The following is a 23159-nucleotide window of genomic DNA, read 5'->3' as shown; positions in this document are numbered from 1 at the left end:
GGCGCTACTAAAAGTGACATCCTCAATCTTTCAAGGGATCATAAACATTCCCGGGTCTTTACATTTGGGTGGAAGTTTCCTTTGTAAAATCGCGGATGCGTTTTCATTCATTGAAATTTTCTCATTTCCCTTTAATTTCCTTAGTGACTTGACCATCCGATTTAATCAACTTAGGAATCAATACACAACAGATCAATATGCATTTAGATGAGATCGTCATTAGCATGAGTGATTAAATACAAATATGAGTACCTTCGGATTATGTTTGTCATGTAGTTATCTGTAACCTCCCAAAAAGGCAAAAATCATGATGAAAATTTTCATTTTTATAAAACATTTTTCACAAAAAAAAACATAAGATAATTAACCATTGTTTCCAAATCAAATACATATAATCGGAGTATCAAATAATCTATCAAAACATAATCAATAGGATGATGTGTACGATCACGCCTTCGTCTTGTCCAAAATTTGGAAGAGGTTCCATGAGGAGTTTGGTACCCGGTTGCATTTAAGTATTGCTTATCATCCACAATCGGATGGGCAAAGTGAGCGGACCATCCAAACGCTCGTGGATATGTTGAGGGCTTGCATCATAGATTTCGGTGGGAGCTGGGACTACTACCTTCTTCTGGCTGAGTTTTCTTACAACAACAGCCAGCATGCCAACATTGGTATGCCTCCCTTCGAGCTTCTCTACCGGAGGAAATGACGGACCCCTATTTTTTTGGGGGAGAGGTTGGACAAAGAGTTATGGGGATAACGAAGATAGTGTTCAAGATAAAAGCGTTTATACAATATGTTAGATATAGATTGCTGACGAACCAAAGCCGTCAAAAGAGTTATGCAGACCGGTGTAACATCCCAAAAATAAGACCCAAAAAATTTATTTTTCAATTAACAAAACATTATCCTAAAACGTCAACATAAATCTCAAAAGGATCAAATGTATCAAAACATCACAAATTATCAAAGTTATCATGAAAATACGTAACTATATCGTGTGTGCACTACAATCACCCCGAGCTATTCCCTTTTGCACCAGAAGTACCTGAAACATAAACTAAAAACCGTAAGCACGAAGCTTAGTGAGTTTCCCCCAAATACCACATACCACACATATCAAACATATAATGGGACCCACTCGATGAGTGTAACTGGCCCCACCCTAACTCGCATAACGGGCCCTGCTCTAACTCGCATAACGGGACTCACTCTAACTCTCACAATGGGCCACACCCAACATATAAGCATACAAATAAAACATGTAATGACATATAGATTACCAATTGGGCCTTGCCCACTAAGCATACATACACATGCAAGAGTCAAGCAGACATCTAGCACCCTAACATAACAAACCATGGGTCAGCATTGGTGCCTTCGACCTGCTAAACAAAGTGAGGAAGACTCACCTCAGACTGTTGAATCTCACAGATGAATCTTTAGTTGTTGGTCCGAAAATCCCCGCGTTATCATCATAAAATAACATCCAATTAATAATTGGATTCCAATCCATAACCACCAGTCTAAATTAGGGTAAAAAGACCATTTTGCCCTTCACCTAGCTTGGTCTAATACCAAGGCCCAAACCAACTACACTAAAAGGCCCAATTCCAAAATGGTCATCCAAAGCCCAATTATGGCCCAATTTTCCAAATTGGGCCCAAGTCCCTTCATTGGCCTTCATCCAAGAGAATACAAAATAAAAACATCAACCTAAAATAAACTTGATGGCCCAACAAGACCCAAAGTCAACGGTCCAAACTCCAACAACGGGTTCTCACGTCGTGACCGGCCCATGGTCACGTCCTGAGGACCAACTCGACCCAGTCCCGACTCAGTGAGTCAACTCAGCCCATCAAGAAGGTTCTAGATTCTGCCACGTCGTGACCTAACCCTGAGTCACATCATGACCTAATCCGAACAAAATAGCCGAGATGGCCAACATTCTCACGACGCGACAGTCCTAATCCTCATGTCGTGAGATATGTACTGACCAACTTAAAATATTAAGTTATTATTCCTTACAACCATAACTTGGGGACTTTCCGGGGGGTCTTCCTTTACCAAAAGGATGATAATAATCATGGATTTTCAGTCATGCATGTTCAATGCATGACTCAAACTCTTACTAGACTAAAAGTGGGGAAAATTAGATCTAATCTCAAACTTGGAGTCCCAAACTACACCAAAACTCAGATCCAAAGACTATACTGAAGAGAATGAGTCAATGATCCATAAAGTTGCCAACTTTATGGATCCCATGCAAGCAATCCCACCCAAACATGCAAAAATGAGCTTATAACTTAGATCTAGAATGAAAAAGGTAGAAAGGTCCAAGCTTTAAGACTTACAATGATCCAAAATCTCCAAGAGATTGCAAGGTAGGAGCCAAAACGCCAAGGGGTTGCTCAACCAATGTCTTGTTCCACTTTAAGTAGCTAAAAACCACCAAAGAATGCTTCAAAGATCTAAAAAATGCTTAAGAACTTCAAGAGGGTCGAGACTAGGGTCTTCCAGAGGCTTAGAGGGTGAAAGAGGCTAGGATGGATAACCTTAGCCTCTTATTCACTTAAATACCCGAATATTAGGGTTTGGGGTCATTAAGCCACTCTCACGTCGTGAGACCTTATGCCTCACGTCGTGAGTTTCCAAAAACACTGGTCAACAAGTCAATGGTCACTCACGACGTGATCCCCAAGATCTTACGTCGTGAGGACTCTAATAATGCAAAAAGAATGAATTTTAGTACCTTAGGGTCCCGTATGTTACAAAGGTAGTGGACTTAGTGAAGGTGTAGTGGTAGCACCAGAAGGCGCCTGAGTGGACTTGGGAACCCGAGGAGGAGATACGTACCCACTACCCTGATTTGTTTACTGTAGAGGATTTTGGGGGCGAAATCTGATTCGAGTGAGGGAGAATTATAACATCCTCTTTTCAGATATTCATTTATGAGTTTTAGCTGTTTTTGTTCATTTGGAATGGTCATGACATGGCACTGGGAGTGCCACAACGTAACACTCGATTGATGAGAAACACGCATCCGCGATTAACCACGACGTGGTGTTATGTTTGCCACGACATGACAACCATTTGGGCCTAAAACCCTAATTTCGAGATTGGTGCCCTATTTAAGGGTACTAACCCCTATAATTAATCCTTGTCCTGAAATCAACCATTAGAAATAGGAGGGATTCGAACCTAAATGAAAGTATCATTTATTCTTGATTTAAAATCGTCTTTCTAGTTGTTTACTTTGGTATGTAATTGAGTATTTTAATTAAGTTAATATGAACTTGTAAAATTAGATAAAACCCCCCCACTTCTAGTTGTTTTTCTCAGTTTAACTTTTAGTAGTTATTTTATTAATTAAATTTTGTTCCCTGTGATCGACACCCAACTTACTTACTATTTTATAATCCGACTAGGTATACTGCCTATAAGTGCATAGTTAGTTAAGTTTTGTTAGGTTATAAAGTTAAAAGTTGGTAGATATACTTTATGCACATAAAGTATGTAGGAGATATATGCTTTTAAAAAATAGTGTATAATGTCACTTAAGAAAACGAAGATACAACATAGTGGAACATTGTCCTTATAATTGATGAATTACATAGGTAATTGAAAAGATAGAAGGTATGTACCAGAAAGTAAACCAACTGCTTTTAATGTTATTATCACCAACACATTCATGAATATTGATTGCCTTGATGTTTTACGGTGATGTTTAGATAGAGACGGAGGTTCAATTTGTATTTTTATAGGGGAGAGAGATAGATGGTGAGGTCTGTTAGGAAGAAGACGAGGTGGGCGGATGGGAAGGGTGGCAGGGTCCTTTATGTTTTTCTTTATTTAGAAAAATATAAACGTAAGTTAAGAAAAAAAATAAATTAAAAAAGGTAGAATGTCATTTTAAATGGAGAATGATCAATCACACAAAAAATTGAAACCATATGGACTATTCTCATAAGAAAGAAGGTTTTGTATTAAACATGTAAATTTTTGTACATCACATGGACTATTTGTGTAATTTATCTAAAAAGTATATAACACGCTAGAAGTTTAAATTAAAAAAATGCAATTTCATATTCGACAAAATAGCGGGAAAACATACGTATCCGGTATGACCCTTCTCCGATTCTCCCGGGATTTTCTAACACCCGCCCCAAATCCCCCATTTACCAAGGGTTCCTGTCATCTATCCCCTGCTTCATCAATCCGGATCTCTGTTACACTTTTCCAAAAATGATCGGCGATAACCGAAGAAGAAGAGTAGATAGCAAAGACACAAGGATTTCCAAGAAACAGAAAGTTATTCTCTCAGGCGAAGAAAAGCTTGAGACCAAGCTCGGCTTTGATCTATTCACTGAAGGAGAAAAACGCCTCGGCTGGCTACTCACATTTGCTTCCGTAAGTTCATACAGTTCTGTTTCCATGAAACCTGTTTTCGAATCGAAGCATGGTTGGAACTCATTGACTCGATTTCATTTTTCTGTAGTCATCGTGGGAGGACCAATACACTCACAAAGTGTATAGCTGTGTCGATCTTTATTTAGTTTGCCAGGTGTTTTTTCTATAATTGATTTTAACCCTCGTCACATCGAAGTGATATCTAATCTCCACTTGATTTTGATAACAGGATGGTTCGACTTTTAAAGCCAAATACAAGTTCAGACCTTATTTTTATGCTGCTACGAAGGTATGCCTATATGGAAATGATTCTAGTAGATCACTAAGCCAACCATGTTGTTAAACCATTTCATTTGATTATTCTAAACTTATAGGATAAGATGGAAAGGGATGTTGATGCATATTTAAGAAGAAGATATGAAGGGAAAATTGCTGATATCCAAATTGTTGTAAAATACGACGGATCCAAATTGACTTAAATAATATTAGCTCAATGCGGAATGGGATCAAAAATTATCAAAGCGTAATAATCACAACGTAATACGAATAAAATAAATAGAATAGAGACACAGGAATTTACGTGGAAACCCAAATCGGGAAAAAACCACGGGCGGAGGAAGCCGAGAAACAATTCACTATAATTTGCAGTGTTTACAGGGATTATGAAAGAGATTACAAATAGAGTGGGAGAGCTAAAATATACGGTGGTGTATCAGTATATATATATATATATATATATATATATATATATATATATATATATATATATGTAATGCTTTTCTATATATACTTCAATGATTTTTGGTTGTGTTCTACGCTATTGTTCTGCTGCAACACAGATATTTATAGGGAGAGTAGCCGTAAAGTTTCTTCCAATTAACACCAAATTGCCGTAATGTTTGACAACTTTCTTACCGTCCAAATTTGCCGTCCATTGACAATAATAAACAATTGTTTAGCAAAACAATTATTTGGCCGACTGTTGCGTAGTCAAAGAATTCAATTCAAATGGAGCCGCCATTTTTGACATATCAATATATATGCCGTCCATCAATATTCAATTACCATATATATTACTATTCATAGTCAAACTATGAATAGTAAATGATAAGTTACTGAAATAACCCCTGAACTATTTGCCACTTGCTAATTTTGGAGGCAACTTTTCCACAATCTCCACCTTGACATCAAAATTAAGCAAGTCATGCTTTACGATTAGTCAAAACCTATAGCTCATCAAACTCTAAAACGTCCATAAGAACCTGCAATTTTATATAGAGAAAAAATTGTTTCCGAAAAATAAATAATACTTCCTCCACCTACGAGCCTTCAGGCTCAACTGCGATCAGAAACACCCACCATGTCCAAACATAATTTGAACTTGGCTATAGGAAGACTTTTAGTGAACATATCAGCGGGATTATAATCTGTATGAATCTTGTCCACAACACAATCACCTTTTTCAATGATATCCCGCACAAAATGATAACGAATATCAATATGCTTTGTTCGGTCATGAAACATTTGATCTTTACTCAAGAAGATAGCACTCTGGTTGTCACAGAAAACTGTGGTCACCTTTATTCTATCATCGAGTTCTCCAAATAACCCCTTCAACCAGATATCTTCCTTAACTGCTTCTGTAATCGCCATGTACTCTGCCTCGGTAGAAGACAGGGCAACTGTAGACTGTAACTGGGCTTTCCAACTAACATCACAACCATTTAGAGTAAGCACATACCCTGTAATTGATCTTCGTTTATCCAAATCTTTGCCATAATCTGAATCAACATATCCGAACACCCCAGTGTTAGATTTACCAAAACGTAAACACATAGAAGACGTACCGCGTAAATAACGAAAAATCCACAATACTGCTTTCCAGTGTTCTTTCCCCGGGTTCGCCATGTATCTACTAACCATGCTAACAGCATAAGCCAAATCAGGGCGCGTGCAGATCATAGCATACATCAAAGATCCAACAGCACTAGAGTATGGAACACGTGTCATGTAAGCCATATCAGTCTCATTAGTAGGACTCAAAGCGGATGATAGCTTGAAATGAGCTGCAAAAGGTGTGTTGACAGACTTTGCTTCGTGCATACTGAAGCGTCTTAGGACTTTCTCAATATAACTTTTCTGAGAAAGATGCAAGATCCTAGACTTCCTGTCACGAATAATTTCCATACCTAAAATCTTTTTGGCAGCTCCTAAGTCCTTCATTTCAAATTCAGCTTTCAACTGGTCTTTTAACTTCTGAATCTCCTTCATATCTTTCGCTGCAATCAACATGTCATCCACGTACAAGAGTAAGTAGATCTTTGAACCATTGTCACCTTTCTTAAAACAAACGCAGCTATCATAGGTGCACCTGCTGAATTTGTGACTGGTCATGAAAGAATCGAACCTCTTGTACCATTGTCTAGGAGACTGCTTGAGGCCATAAAGAGTTTTGTTCAATTTGCATACGTAGTTCTCCTTTCCAGGAACTACAAAACCTTCAGGTTGTTGCAAAAAAATCTCTTCCTCAAGCTCACCATTTAGGAAAGTTGTAGTGACATCAAGTTGTTCTAACTCAAAATCATTAGAAGCAACCAACCCCAACAATACACGAATGGAAGTATGTTTGACAACTGGGGAATAAATGTCAGTGTAATCAATACCAGGAATCTGACTGTAGCCTTTAGCTACTAACCGAGCTTTGTATCTTGGTTTATCATTTGGGTTGACAGGTTCCTTGAGCTTGTAGACCCACTTGCATTTAACTGGTCTCTTCCCTTTCGGAATAGGAACTAAATTCCAAGTACTGTTTCGCTGCAAGGATTTCATCTCATTTTGCATAGCGAGCATCCAATCATTTGAGTCTTCAGATTTGATAGCCTCGTCATAATTTGCAGGCTCCGTTGCAGACTCAATATTATCAGCAACAATAAAAGCATAGGCAACCAAATCAGATTCAGCATACCTCTTCGGAGGAATAATATGTCTTCTCGGTCTATCTCTTGCAATGCTTGGAGTAGTAGCTTGTGTTGTGAAGGTGTTGAATCTTCACCAACAACATGCTCATCCGACGAAGAAGAATCTTGATGCTGATTTGTACTCTGATTAGTGGTAGGTGAAGTAGGAAGCTCCACCTCCATTTGAGCATTCTCTTTATTTGCTTCGGATGATACATCTGATGCATCTGTTCTTTTAGAAGAGTCAGCAACTGGTTGAAATATAGCAGACTCATCAAAAGTAACATCTCTTGAGATGATAATTTTCTTCAAATCAAAGCTCCATAACTTGTAACCCTTTACACCTTGATTGTACCCAAGAAAAACGCATTTGATTGCTCTTGGTTCTAGCTTCCCATCATATGCTGGACATCCGAATGGTTTTAAATCTGAATAATTTGCAGGTTTACCGGACCATAATTCAAACGGAGTTTTCTTCTCGATTGCTCGTGACGGTGATCGGTTGATAACATAGCAAGCAGTCGAAGCAGCCTCCGCCCAAAAAGACTTTGGCAATTTGGAATTAGAAAGCATACACCGGACCTTCTCCATAATGGTGCGATTCATTCTTTCAGCTACACCATTTTGTTGAGGTGAATGGACTACTGTGCGATGTCGAGTAATGCCTTCCTTTTGACAATAGACATTAAACTCTTCTGAGCAAAACTCAAGTCCATTATCCGTACGAAGATACTTTACCACCAGACCTGATTGCTTTTCAACCTGAACTTTCCAATTTCTGAAGGTAGAGAAAACGTCTCCTTTATGTTTTAAGAAGAAAGACCACACCTTCCTGGAGAAATCATCAATAATAGTGAGCATATAAATAGCTCCACCTTTTGAAGCAACTCGAGCCGGTCCCCACAAATCCGAGTGAACATAATCAAGTGGTCCTTTCGTTGTATGGATACCACTTGCAAACCTTACTCGTTTTGCCTTGCCATATACACAGTCTTCACAGAAATCCAAATCAACAATCTTTTGTTGACCAAGTAAACCTCTTCGACTCAATTCTGACATGCCTTGAAAACTCATATGGCCGAGTCGAAGGTGCCAAAGACGGGACTGATCTGGATCAGAAAGAGACTTTGAAACAACAGCAGCATCACTCGAAATTGTTTGCCCGTCAAGAAAGTAAAGATCTGAGGTTTTTCGTTCGGCTCTCAGTTTGTCGGAACCGTCTTTGAATACCCTGAGAACTCCACCTTTACCAGCAAACTCGTATCCCTTTTTGTCAAAGGAACTGAGAGATAACAAGTTTCTTCTGAGGTCAGGAACATATCTAACATCCCCCATGGTTCGAATAACTCCGTCAAACATACGGATCCTGACTGTACCATGTCCAAGAACTGGACATGTAGTATTGTTACCCATCAACACATAGCCCTGGTTAACCTTTTCAAATGTGTAAACCAACTTTTGTTGTGACACATATGAAAAGTACAACCAGAGTCGAGTATCCAATCACCAGTGGAATCCAGTTTATCTGAATAAACTGTCAAAAGTTCTCCAATACCTTCGACCTCAGCTAGATCGGCTTCACCCGAAGTGCTAGCTTGTTTACCATTTGCTGCCGTCTTCTCTTTTTCTTTGTTCTTCAACTTGAAGCATTCTTCAAGCACGTGTCCCTTCTTGTGACAATAGTTGCAAAACTTTCGTTTGCCTTTTGACTTGGATCTGGTTCTGTTGGAAGATTGAGAAGTTCTACTTCTCTCTGTTGTTCTTCCTCTGGCATTCAAACCTTCGGCTTTAGCATCACTTGAACCACCACCAGTAATATGCTTCATCTTCTCTTTGGAATCCAAAGCTGTATAGACTTCATCTAAAACTAGAGTGTCACGGCTATAGATAATAGTATCACGAAAATGGCTATAGGATTCTGGCAACGACGATAGTAAGAATAGAGCCAAATCTTCATCTTCATACTGAACATCCATATTCTCTAAGTTATTTACTAACTCTTTAAATGTGGATATATGTTCAGTTAAAGAGCCTCCTTCAATCATCTTGAGATTGAACAATCGTTGCTTCAAATGCAACTTGTTTGGTAAGCTTTTGGTCATCAACAGTTGTTCCAACTTTAGCCATAAAGAAGCCGCTGACGTTTCTTTTAGAACATCTTGCAAAACATCGTTTGACAAGTGCAAACGAATTTGGGATAAAGCCTTCAGATCTTTCATCTCCTTTTCTTCTTCGGTCCATGTATCGGGCATCTTATTGAAACCCAAGAGCGCCTTGTGTAAATCCATCTGAATGAGAATGTGTCTCATCTTTACTTGCCACAACGGAAATCGGGTGTTACGATCCAGTAGTGGAATATCGTATTTTACCGAAGACATGATTAATTACTTGATAAAATGATCCCAACGAGCTAATATCACAACCCGGATGCTCTGATACCAATTGTTGTAAAATACGACGGATCCAAATTGACTTAAATAATATTAGCTCAATGCGGAATGGGATCAAAAATTATCAAAGCGTAATAATCACAACGTAATACGAATAAAATAAATAGAATAGAGACACAGGAATTTACGTGGAAACCCAAATCGGGAAAAAACCACGGGCGGAGGAAGCCGAGAAACAATTCACTATAATTTGCAGTGTTTACAGGGATTATGAAAGAGATTACAAATAGAATGGGAGAGCTAAAATATACGGTGGTGTATCAGTATATATATATGTAATGCTTTTCTATATATACTTCAATGATTTTTGGTTGTGTTCTACGCTATTGTTCTGCTGCAACACAGATATTTATAGGGAGAGTAGCCGTAAAGTTTCTTCCAATTAACACCAAATTGCCGTAATGTTTGACAACTTTTTTACCGTCCAAATTTGCCGTCCATTGACAATAATAAACAATTGTTTAGCAAAACAATTATTTGGCCGACTGTTGCGTAGTCAAAGAATTCAATTCAAATGGAGCCGCCATTTTTGACATATCAATATATATGCCGTCCATCAATATTCAATTACCATATATATTACTATTCATAGTCAAACTATGAATAGTAAATAATAAGTTACTGAAATAACCCCTAAACTATTTGCCACTTGCTAATTTTGGAGGCAACTTTTCCATACAAATAGTGGAGAAAGAGGACCTTGATCTTGTAAGCCATTATATTATGCTTTACAAATGATCAGGTTTAACATGTCAAACTATAATCATATTGCAAAAGCTATACCAATGACTCTTCAATGCTACTTACAGAAAAACCATCTTTCTGGATTGAGGAAAACTTACTTAAAGATATCATTTGACACTGTACAACAATTGATGGATGTAAAGCGTGACCTGATGCACGTGGTTGAAAGAAATCAAAAAAAGTCTAATGCTTCAGAGGCATATGAGTCCATAATAGCAGGCAAACAGTATGCATTTCCTGATTGAATCTTGAAAGTTTTTATAAGTACTTCTTTAGAAAGGAGCTTGTAGCAATTTCAAAACGTTTAACCTGATTTCTGTTCTTGACTTCACAGAAAAGAGCAAATCCAAGATTTTGTATATTGTATTTCCGATCTACGGGAGTATGATGTTCCTTACCATGTCCGTTTTGCCATTGATAAAGGTGATAATTTGTTTTTTTTTTTAATAAAGTTCTTGTATATCATATCATTTATTATAATGTACATCTCTCACTTTATTTTACTCCAATCATAATTTTTCAGATGTAAGATGCGGATTGTGGTATGATGTTAGTGTGTCGAGTGATGGAGTTAAGTTAGAAAGGAGGCATGATCTTCTTCAACGTGCTGAAGTTCATGTTTGTGCATTTGACATAGAGACCACAAAGCTTCCATTAAAGTTTCCAGATGCTGAGTATGATTTAGTTATGATGATCTCATACATGGTTAATGGGCGAGGATATCTTATTATTAATAGAGAGGTAGATACAATAAATGCATCATTATCTTTAAATTCAAATAAGTATGATAATTGCAATTTGACTTAGTTTAAGTTGGTCTTAATTGGTTTCTTTTGCAATTATTTTCAGTGTGTTGGTGAAGATGTAGAGGATTTGGAATATACTCCAAAAGCTGAATTTGAAGGATACTTTAAAGTGACAAATTTGAAGAATGAGGTGTGATTTCTTAATATCCCTTCAAATTTTATTTATATGGTATCTAATATGCATGCTTTGATTCAACATTTCAATAACTTTTTACAGGAAGAACTTATCAAATTATGGTTTGCTCATATGAAAGAGGTGAAACCTGGTATTTATGTCACATACAATGGTGACATATTTGATTGGCCATTCATGGAAAGAAGGGCAGCTCATCATGGTTTGATAATGAAGGATGTAAGTCAACATTAAATTTTGAAGTTATATAATTGAGTGCCAATTTCCAGTATACTAGAATAGTAATTGTTTTTATTAGTATATTCTATTTTAGCATTGTATTTGTATTCAATCATTGCTGAATATCTTATGTATATCCATCTCAAAATTATGGGGATCTCATGTTTATATATCCTGTTTTATCAATGGAAACAATCAAGGAAATTTACCTAACTTTGGATTTATTATTATTTTTTGCTCAATTTTTTTTGGGGTGAAGGAGCTAGGGTTTCAATGTGACACAGTGCAAGGTGAATGTCGTGCTAAATTTGCATGTCATCTGGATTGTTTTGCATGGGTCAAACGTGATAGTTATCTACCTCAAGGAAGCCATGGTTTGAAGGTAATTATTATTATCATTATTATAATTCATTTCAATATCCAAATATTTTTCAAATTTACAACTGAATTTATCATCTACTATGATATCAGGCTGTCACTAAAGCCAAATTGGGCTATGATCCATTGGAGGTAAATCCTGAAGATATGGTTCGTTTTGCAAAGGAAAAACCCCAGGTATACTTTTTTACAACTGCTATTTTGTTTTCTATGGAGATTTAAAATTTTAAGTTTTCTAGAACAATTCTTATATGTTCCATTTTCAGAAAAATAAAAACTTGGTTTATTTCAGATGATGGCTTCATACTCAGTTTCTGATGCTGTGTCAACATACTACTTGTATATGACTTATGTTCATCCCTTCATTTTCTCTCTTGCAACTATAATACCAATGCCTCCTGATGAAGTCTTGCGTAAAGGAAGTGGGACCCTTTGTGAAATGCTCCTCATGGTTGAGGTATGTGGTTTGGACATATTATATATAAGGGTAAATATCACCTTATATGAGCTCTATACATCAAAGAACATGTTCTTTTTATACATAGTTTTGGACTTAATGTACATGCAGGCATACGTGGCAAATGTTGTATGTCCAAACAAGCACCAATCTGAAGCAGAAAAGTTCCACAATGGGCGCCTTTTAGAGAGTGAGACATACATTGGTGGCCATGTGGAGTGTTTGGAAACTGGTGTCTTCAGATCTGACCTTCCAACTTCTTTCAAACTTGATCCATCTGCTTTCACTGTAATTCACAACTCATTTATGGAATTTTTACTTTTACAATTATTCATCACTTGGGGTGATAACTAAAAGTTTAAATTATATATCTTTTTTCACAGCAACTTATCGAAAACCTTGATCGGGATCTTCAGTATGCTATTAAAGTGGAGGGTAAAATGGACATTGAAACAGTCTCAAATTACGATGAAGTAAAGGATACTATTACAGAAAAGGTAATGTTAATAGTTAATTGACAATTTCTTTTGTATTTTATTGGTCAATCAAAGTCTCTATGGGACATTCATTGTAATTATTTATTTGTGCAGCTTATATCATTAAGAGATGAACCTATTCGAGAAGAATGCCCCCTTATTTATCATCTAGATGTTGCTGCAATGTATCCCAACATTATATTAACAAACAGACTTCAGGTATATTGCATGTTAACCATTTTTTTAGAAATTAAAAAAACAGATAATTTTCTTACCCATACTAGCAACTACTTCATTTTTTTTTTTAAATAATAACAACGTGCCATGTCAGCCACCATCAATAGTTACAGAGGAAGTGTGCACTGCATGTGATTTCAATCGCCCTGGGAAAACTTGTCTTAGGAAACTTGAATGGAAATGGCGTTGGGAGACATACACAGCAAAGAGAAGGTACCATATTTACGGATTTACCCCTCTATTGTAACATAATTTACCAACAGCTATTTATTGATTTTAAAATTTGGGTATTAGTGATTACTATCATTTGAAGAGGCAAATTGAATCTGAGGTTGTTGCTGTTGATGGATTCAAATCAAAATCATTCCTTGATTTGTCTAAAGTGGACCAACAACTGAAGCTGAAAGAACGTTTAAAGAAATACTGTCAAAAGGTATATAATTTTTTATGTTATAAACTTTAAATTTTATGTGACATGACATGTTAGCATTTATAATAACATATTGTGATGTTACAGGCGTATAAACGAGTGCTTGAGAAGCCAACTACTGAAACTAGAGAAGCAGGGATTTGCATGCGTGAAAATGCATTTTATGTTGATACTGTCAGAAGGCAAGCATTTAACCAATTTTGCAAATTAGACTGATAATATAATTGTCTGTATTTGTTTTTATGACATGTTATTTTTGTGCTTTATAGTTTTCGTGATAGAAGATATGAATACAAAGGACTTAATAAATAATGGAAAGGGAAGTTGTCAGAAGCAAAAGCTAATGGAAATCCTATTAAGATTCAGGAAGCACAAGATATGGTGGTTCTTTATGATTCACTACAGCTGGCGCATAAATGTATTCTGAATTCCTTCTATGGATATGTCATGCGCAAGTATGTTTTTTGATCTTTTACTTTCTGGATTTTGTATCTGAATAGTCTTCTATCTTTGTATTTTTTATCATTTAATGTAAAAATAAAATGAAATTGTTACAGAGGTGCAAGATGGTATTCAATGGAAATGGCTGGAGTTGTTACATATACTGGAGCAAAAATAATCAAAAAGGCCAATAAACTTGTTGAAAAAATTGGGAAGCCTCTAGAATTAGACACAGATGGTATATGGTGTGTTTTGCCAGGGTCATTTCCGGAAAACTTTACCTTCAAATTTAGGTACCCTCTTTTTCCTGCCTAGTTATTCATTTGGAAAATGATCATCATGATTTGATGTTGACAGTTATGCCCTTTTATGAAAATTTGATCACAGAGACTCAAAGAAGAAGTTTACAATCTCATATCCATGTGTTATGCTCAATGTTGATGTGGCAAGAAACAACACAAATGACCAATACCAGGTTAGATAAAATATAAATCCTCTTTTTATATTTTATATAGCTTATTAGAAGTTAGAAATATATATTCTACAAACTACAAACATCTTATTTTTTTTTTCATCAGACTCTCAAAGATCCTATCAACAGAACATACACAACACACAGTGAATGTTCAATTGAATTTGAAGTGGATGGACCATATAAGGTAATTAGTTAAATCCTAAAAGTGACCTCATATTTTGACAATTATTAATTATTAATCATGATATTTATTGTGAATGTAGGCAATGATTCTTCCTGCTTCTAAAGAAGAGAATAAATTGATTAAAAAAAGGTATGCTGTTTTTAATGACGATGGTACCCTTGCTGAGCTTAAAGGTTTTGAGATAAAGAGAAGGGGTGAACTAAAGCTCATTAAAGTTTTCCAAGTACACTCTCCTTCTCTAATAAACCTGTTTGACTTAATTTTCTTTTTTCAGTTATCTTTGACCATTTACTTTTGTGCATTTTTCTCATACGTGTTGATGTTGATGTACATCTCTTTTCAGGCTGAGCTATTTGACAAATTTCTTCATGGGTCAACTTTAGAGGAATGTTATTCAGTAGTTGCTTCTGTTGCAAATTGTTGGCTTGATCTTCTTGATGTATGTAAATTGTAAACCAAACTTCATTTTTTCCATTTTTGGTGTTTCCTTAATCTCTTTTGTATTAAATTTTCTACTACAGTTTTGTTATCTCTTTCTTTTTTTGTTTGTTAACCAAAAAAAGAAAACAAGAACATGTTTTTTTGGATATTGTGACTGATTAGTAAATATTTTTCAGAATCAAGGCAATGATATTGCAGATAGTGAATTGCTTGATTACATATCAGAATCAAGCACAATGAGCAAGTCTTTAGCAGACTATGGAGTGCAGAAATCATGTGCTGTAACCACAGCAAAACGTTTGGCTGATTTTCTTGGTGATACCATGGTTAAAGACAAAGGACTTGTTTGTCAATATGTCGTTGCATGTGAACCAAGGGTAATTGTGTAATTTCTTTTTCAAAAACTTACCTTTAAGTATCTTCATTTGTGTATTCATGGTTAAAATATTATGTTGCTGTTATGGCTAACATATTGCTAGTATCAGCAAAACAAATATAAGTATGTTGCTGTTATTGGTAAAAAATAAAGTACATTGCCTATTCCTATAAAAAAGGAAAAAGTATGTTGCTATTCTCACCAATTAGCCTATGTTTCAAAGGCTTTTAGCATGTGTTAAGTTGATCTTTTGTAAAGTTTATTTCATAAATAATGTTTAGAGGTTTTAGCATGTGTAAAGTTGATTTTCTTTTCTTATTATTATATTGCTTTAAAAATCTACTACTGATATAATATTAAACAGGGGAAAGACGTGAGTGAACGAGCAGTTCCTGTTGCAATATTTGAAGCTGATCCAGGTGAACCTCTAGACATTTATTCTTAAAACCTGAAAAATTGTAAAAGATACAAAGTTACAAGCAAGTATTACATGTTTGTTTGCAGAAATTATGAAGTTGTATGTGAAAAAATGGTGCAAGATCTCATCAGATATTGGCATTCGATCCATTATTGGCTGGGAATATTACAAAAAACGTCTCAGATTTGCTATTCAAAAAATCATTACAATTCCTGCAGCATTGCAGAAGGTGCAATGTTTTTTATGATCCCTTTTTCTAGATTTTTATTCTCTACAAATAGAGACCAATAGCGAAATACTTTTATAGTTTTCTATTCACAGTGGAATATAATAATATATTTCAGGTTTCAAATCCTGTTCCAAGAGTAGCTCATCCTGTATGGTTGCACAAGAAGATTTCTGAGAGAGATGACAAAATGAGGCAAACAAAATTACCTTTTAAACAAGTAAATGATGAAAATGGAAAAGAACATGTACTTCAAGAACAGGAAGTTGTGGATTTTGAAGATTTCAGAAGCAAAGGAAAATCTGCCCGTTATACCCCTAGACCTATTGTTCGTTCTTATGAAACTAATGGTAAAACAACTTCTTCCAAGGAAAAAGTTGACCATGGTCAAAGCATGAATCCAGATATGGAGGATAATATAGAGTATAGACAGACATACTTGACATTGGAAAGTCAGACTTATCTGCAGCCCAAGCTTACTGTGATAGTTTACTCAAAGCTCTACAAACAAGGTTAGTCTTGCTATCATAGTTTATTCCAAACTCTAAAAGCAGATCTCTAATTATCTAAAAAAAAAATTCCAAGTTTAGTTTAAGTGGTTTGAGACTTTGAGTAATTTGTATCTTCTCTAATTTCTAAGTTTCTTGTTTTTAGCGACATATCTGAGTGGATTGAGCTTGAGCCCATGCAGTTTTGGCACTCACTGCTCTAATTCGTATTTATTTAGACTGTTTATCATGTCTTTATCTCATATTATTATTTTCATATCTGTTTATAGTTAATTTAACCAAGGTTTGCCTCTGATGCTTTTTTTATGACAGTATAACTATGGTGGAATTCAGGCTAAATTAAATGAAAAAAATGGTGATCCCCAGGTGGAGTTAGTCTCCAGCTGGAATATAGCAGAAAACCTGCCCAAGGAGACTCAGGTACATAACCTGTGTCAACATGAAGCATCAAAATTTACAATTTTACCCCTTCCATTTGCTATAACTTATATAACTGTCATCTGATACCATTTAGATTCTTTTTTATTTTACAGGATCATTTCATTTTAATAGTCACTGAGTTCATGCACCTCCCATGGAAGTTTACACAAGATGAAGCCATGAAAAGAGCAGCTATAAGAAATGATGATGACTCATGCACTCCATCCATCCCAGCTGCAGCTGCTGAATCATTTGAGTCATGTGTCACTGAACATCTTAGGGACCAGGTTGGAATTAAAAATTATGATCAACTATTTATTTAGAAATATTTAGTTTTGATTAAATTGTGAAATTTCGTTATTACTTAAAAACCCATTAATGGTCATTTTAATGAATAATTAGGTTTTTGTCTTGTTAAAGCATTTTATTTTGAAAGTACAATATTATATTTAATGGCTTTTTCAAAGTATGTCTGATTATAGCATTCTACTTTCAAAGTATAATGCAAAACAATTCTTTATTAGAACGTGATAGTTCAATCATTTTTTTCATTATTTACCAGTACCATCCTTTGGGTTACTACAAAGTAAAAAAAAAATACAGTTTTACTGATTTTTCCTAAATTAGCATTCTATAAAAAATAATTGGATTAAAAAGTAACTAAAAAAACATCTTTAATGCACTAAATAGCAACATACTTTGTTTATTTTTAGTATTTAAGTCAGAATTATAACAAATAAAAATTTTAAGTAATAAATATGTTAAAGTTTGTAAATAGTAGCTTTAGAAGCTAGTGTAAAAGTTGTATGTATTATGTTTGTGAACCAAATGTCATTTTGATTATTTATGAATACGTGGAAATTATGTTATTATATAACCTTTTATAAGCTATTTTGAGTTTATAGGTCTTTTGTTTATGATAAAGATTAAAGCATATGACTCGTCCACTAAAATATAAATAGTGCATAGAAATGAAAAATAGTGCACATAAATAGAAATTGTAACACACTATTTTGCAAATGTGTAAGAACAAACCCATGATGTAGTTAATCTTGAAAAAAGGTTGGTTATATTATAATAACCCTTAGATATATTGGTAAAATACCATGTTGGAGGGTTGTGTAGTTTCGAGAAGATTTGTTGAATTTATATTAATTTAACTGCTAGTCGATAGCCGATGTTTGAGATTATGGAAGTGAGACTTAATACAATCAAAACGATTAAAATTTGGCCTTTGAGTGTATCCATGAAAGTTTAGAGTATGTGTGCAAAAAGATCGACTAAAATGGAGTCAGTATGAGAAAGTTATAGTCATCTGAAGTTGGGAAGAAAGTACATTGTGAAACAAGAAGATAGTGAGTACGCACCACATAAAAGTTAAATTGACTGACATCATTAAATGAGAACGCAACATGTGCGTATGAGAAAATACGACGCAACGAGGCCGATTTAGTGAATCAACATATAAACATAAAGAAATCAATGTTGACCCTCATTTCATATGCATACACTACACTATAGAAAGCAGGGGATGACCAGTTATGGTGGTTTTTATAACACCCTGTTTCGAGTCATTTCATGATTCGGGGTTGTGACCCGAAGATAAAGTATCATAAGGCTTTGGGCTTTGGGTAAAGAGAGGTTTAAATCCATTTGGAAGTGGGTAATGTGGATTATGTGATCCAAGAGTTCGGTTTGTGCTTTGGAGCCCAATGGTATAATAGTAAAGTGATGGTTCGAGTCTTTCATGAATTTAGGATTTAAGTTCGGAAGGTTTCAAGGAAAAGTAGAGTTGATAGGATTATAGAGCTTCTTGTTACCTTTCTTTGGATATAAGGATCATCGAAATTAGAGTTAGAACAAAGAAGTTATGGCCTTCGGAAGTTAGGAGGATTTTGGGCTAAGCCGTGTATGCTGGTGAAACATCCCAAAAACCAGGGTTAAAAAAATCATTTTTATTATATTCAAAACACTATTGCAACTTGTTCAAAACATTGGAAAGAATTTCAAATAAAACAATTATCAGAGTTCAATCCCAAAGATCACAGTTTGCGGAAACCACGGGTGTACGCGCTGCTATCGTCCCGAGCTCTTCATTTGAAAACTAGAGTACCTGAAACATAAATTGAAAACCGTAAGCACAAAGCTTAGTGAGTTCCCCAAATACTACATACCATACAATAAACATATAGTGGGGCCCGCCCGTCATCGTACCCCGTCCGGTATCGGGCCCCGCCCGGATCCCCTTCGGTCTATTTCAACTGGAGACTGCCGAACATATCTGGGTGCTGGCCTCCCCTTCGGTCTATTTCAACCGGATACTGCCTAGCATATCTGGGTGATGGCCTCTCATTCGGTCTACTTCAACCAGGTACTGGGCCTATTTCACCTCTACCACTACCACATAATAGCATACACAAATAATCACAAAGATACATAGCATACAGATATCTATCAGGCCCCACCCAACATAGGACCGTAATCCGGAAAGCATACCAACACATACACATGCAAGAGTCACGAAGACAACTTACACACTCTATCAGCATAACATGAACATGGGCCGACATTGGTGCCTCCGACCCGCTAAACCCGGTAAGGAAACTCACCTCGAATGCTGAAGCTCACTAAAATGATTTCAGCTCTGTTGCGACTTTCCTAATCATGCAATTAGCCTAGATCTGGGTATTCAAGATGTATTCTATCTAAGCTGTTACTGAGAAAAACTAATAGGCTCTAGTATAATCTCTTTTACCTAAATAGTTAACCAAAACAAGCTATTTGAATTAACCCTAACTATTTATTGTCTAAAATTCCCATCAATACCTAAAATAAGCCCAGATCAGATTGATGCATTCTATCAGAAAAGTTGCATTAAAGTTCTGTGTACAATTCCCAACAATACTCAATACTTATCACAAGCTCGAAAGCATAAAGATATGATTTTTCATTTTATATCAGAGTTAAATCCCAAACATGGAACCAATCTGATACTTATTACTTATTACCGGTTGACAAGAACAATTACCGATTCTATTAACTGATTAACTGGAATGATAAAATCCTAGCTAGGTGATCAAACTAACAAGAACTAAAAATCAAACATTCATTAAGCTCAAAACTGAAAAAAAAAATCTAGATAGAAGCACATAATGAAAATCAGATCTGATAACTGATTACATGAAAAAGTACTATTCTTTTGCAGAACTGAAAACTAGGATTTTAGCCAGACATTGCTAAAATCTGATATAGGGTTTTGGATGCCCTAGGTATTCTCATGTGAATGATTTTAAGCTTGAGCTAAGGGCAATGAAGTGAATATTTATAGGATATGCGATAAGAGTAAAAGGTTATCGCCTGTGGTGTATAGATGAAGGAAGAACTCTAAAATTTATCATGAGGAGAGATGTAACATTTGATAAATTTTCCATGGGTAACCGGAGGTGATACAATTCAAGAAAGGAACAAAGATCAGGGTGCTAACCAAAAGGTGTAGTTTGCATCTCAAACTCCAGACAGAGTTGTGATGAATGATAAACAACAAGGCGGCAGTGAATAGCTTGGACAAGATGAAACCCAAAAGTAACCCATGGGATCTTCTGTTGGTTAAGGCTTCTAAGTTCATAACTAAATTGGTATATTCTTGTAATTAAAAGCAAAGTCCTTTTTGGGTTACCCTCATAACCAGAAATAGCTAGAAATGATCTTAGGAGAGAGTGATAATTTATTATATTATTATATGATTAATAAACTAATTGTAAATTACTGGAAAATGGTTTGTTAATATATTATATGATTAATATATTAATTGGAGTTATTTGTTTACTACATCAAATCAAAGGTATGTAACTCTAATTCTTGTATTTTAATTATACTATGGTTTCATTAGGGTTCATGTTAGTTTTGTTGTTCATAGTATCTTGTATTCAAAGTGTTATGTCATAGATCCTATAAGTTGCATGTACCTTTAAGTGTTAAGTGAAATTCCGCAAGCATATAGTTTTGTAACCTATAAAACTCATCAGTTGTATTAGAGTCTTGTTGTGCCTAACATTGATTGTACATGAGATGAATTGAACAAATCTGAAATTTTTGAAAAACTGTTTCTCACGACGTGACTAGTTGTCTGTCACGACTTGACTATAGCTCAAAACCAAAATTCAGGATTTTTTGCCTGGTCTGATTTGTGTGGTTATTTTTGGTAATTATTTGGTTTTAATTCTACCAAAATATGAATTTTGAATCCATTAGATAATTAAAAGTAAAACCCTAAATATTTGGAGATAATCTTGGAAAGATATTATTTAATTATTAGATTAATTAAATTGAATTATCCTTATAATTTAATAATAAATTTAATTATAAGATTAATTAAAAGATAATTATAAATCCATGATAGGTTTAAATTGATTAATTAATTATATGATTATTTTAGATAATTAATATTTAAACCTTGTGTTTTAAGAAGTTTTTAAATACACCCTTATATATATATATATATATATATATATATATATATATATATATATATTAAAACGTTTAACATTATATGTATATGAAAAGTCAGCCGAATCAATAGTAAGCCTCATTCACGAAGCCATGCTATAAGAGGGGTATAAGGAAACGACCAATAAAATGACCATTGAATGAGTGTCCTTTTGACCCACCGCTCATTTATGTGGTGGATGGTCGTTAGCCGAATGTGTTCAATAGGACATAGTCTCATTAAAAATATAATGATATAAAGTACTAGAACCTACTTTAAAATCTCACTCTAGTTACTTTAGGAAAAATGTGAAATTATATGTTAATCCATGTAAACACATATCATTTCTTTATGAGTCGTTAGTGGAGCGTGTGTGGTTAACCGGCACACTAATTTGAGACTATATAAATGAAATGATGAAACAACTCGTGTTCATAATTTTTGATGGAGCATGTGTGGTTAGCTGACATATCAAAGAGAAATTCTAAAATGATCGGAGGTGTTTAAGCGGGTTTACATGGTTATTCACATCTTAATTGTGATCCTCAACATCACAGTCACAACTGGTAAGAGCATAACCCGATATTAAACATGTCATTGATAAGATTCAATGAATCTCAAAAGATCTAGGAGTTTCATGTGATTGAAATTGGTGAAATGATTTCACCTACCTAAAATAGTTTTGTGATATGACTACGGTATCCTTCTTCATATTACAAAATGAAAATATGGATCATAGCCTTAATTTAAATTTGGGTTAATAATTAAGGATTAAAATCAACTAACTTGAAATCTCTCTTCCCACTTGTAGATGTCTTATGAAAATAGAAATGGTCTTCCTCGTTATTCTAGAGATGGTCTTCCACATTCAAGTCAGGGTGAAAATGCCTTCCATTCATTAGGAAATGGTGGAACTGGACATCATCTCTCTTCATCTCTTCCACATCCTCCTCCAGTGACTCCCCCAACGTCACGTTTTCCTCAAATTGAAATATATGAGTCTACTCAAGCCATATTGGCATGTAAACATCAAGATGGAAATATGTGTGTGCGCTGGAAATAATGGGTGTCATATTCCCAAAATAGAAAGCCATTGATTTGGTTCTTCTTTTGCTTCCAAAGTCATATGGTCAGTTCATTAAGAACTTTCATATGTGGAATCTCGATCTGACCCTAATTAATCTGACCCAAATGTTGATGGTTGCTGAAGCAAAAATGCTTAAGAACATAACTGAAGCAGAAATGCTTATATGATCTAATCCCAAGAGTTCCATGGAGACAATGGTAACATTGGTGATCTAGAAAAGATTTCTCTTCCCTATCAAAAGGGATCAACCAAGGTAAAAGCATTTGATCATATGGTAAAGAGAAAGGCTCATTCTGAGATTGTTCCCAATGTTGACCCCAATGAGTCTATTTGTTTCTACTGCCAATTGAGGGGACATTGGAAGCGAAGCCGCCCGAAATACCTGGAAGATCTTGA

General features: G+C 35.2%; 1 pseudogene; it reads left to right on the top strand.

The window, feature by feature from the left end:
• The first annotated feature begins 4248 nt into the window (after positions 1-4248).
• Positions 4249-22739, top strand: LOC145121667 (DNA polymerase epsilon catalytic subunit A-like; annotated as a pseudogene).
• The last annotated feature ends 420 nt before the right edge of the window (positions 22740-23159 follow it).

The sequence above is a fragment of the Lactuca virosa genome, chromosome 6, assembly GCF_052849685.1.
Source record: "Lactuca virosa cultivar CGN04683 chromosome 6, Lactuca_virosa_CGN04683_v6, whole genome shotgun sequence".
Taxonomy (NCBI): Eukaryota; Viridiplantae; Streptophyta; class Magnoliopsida; order Asterales; family Asteraceae; genus Lactuca; species Lactuca virosa.
Note: the sequence above shows the minus strand (reverse complement) of the source record. Positions and strands in the feature narration are given on the sequence as shown.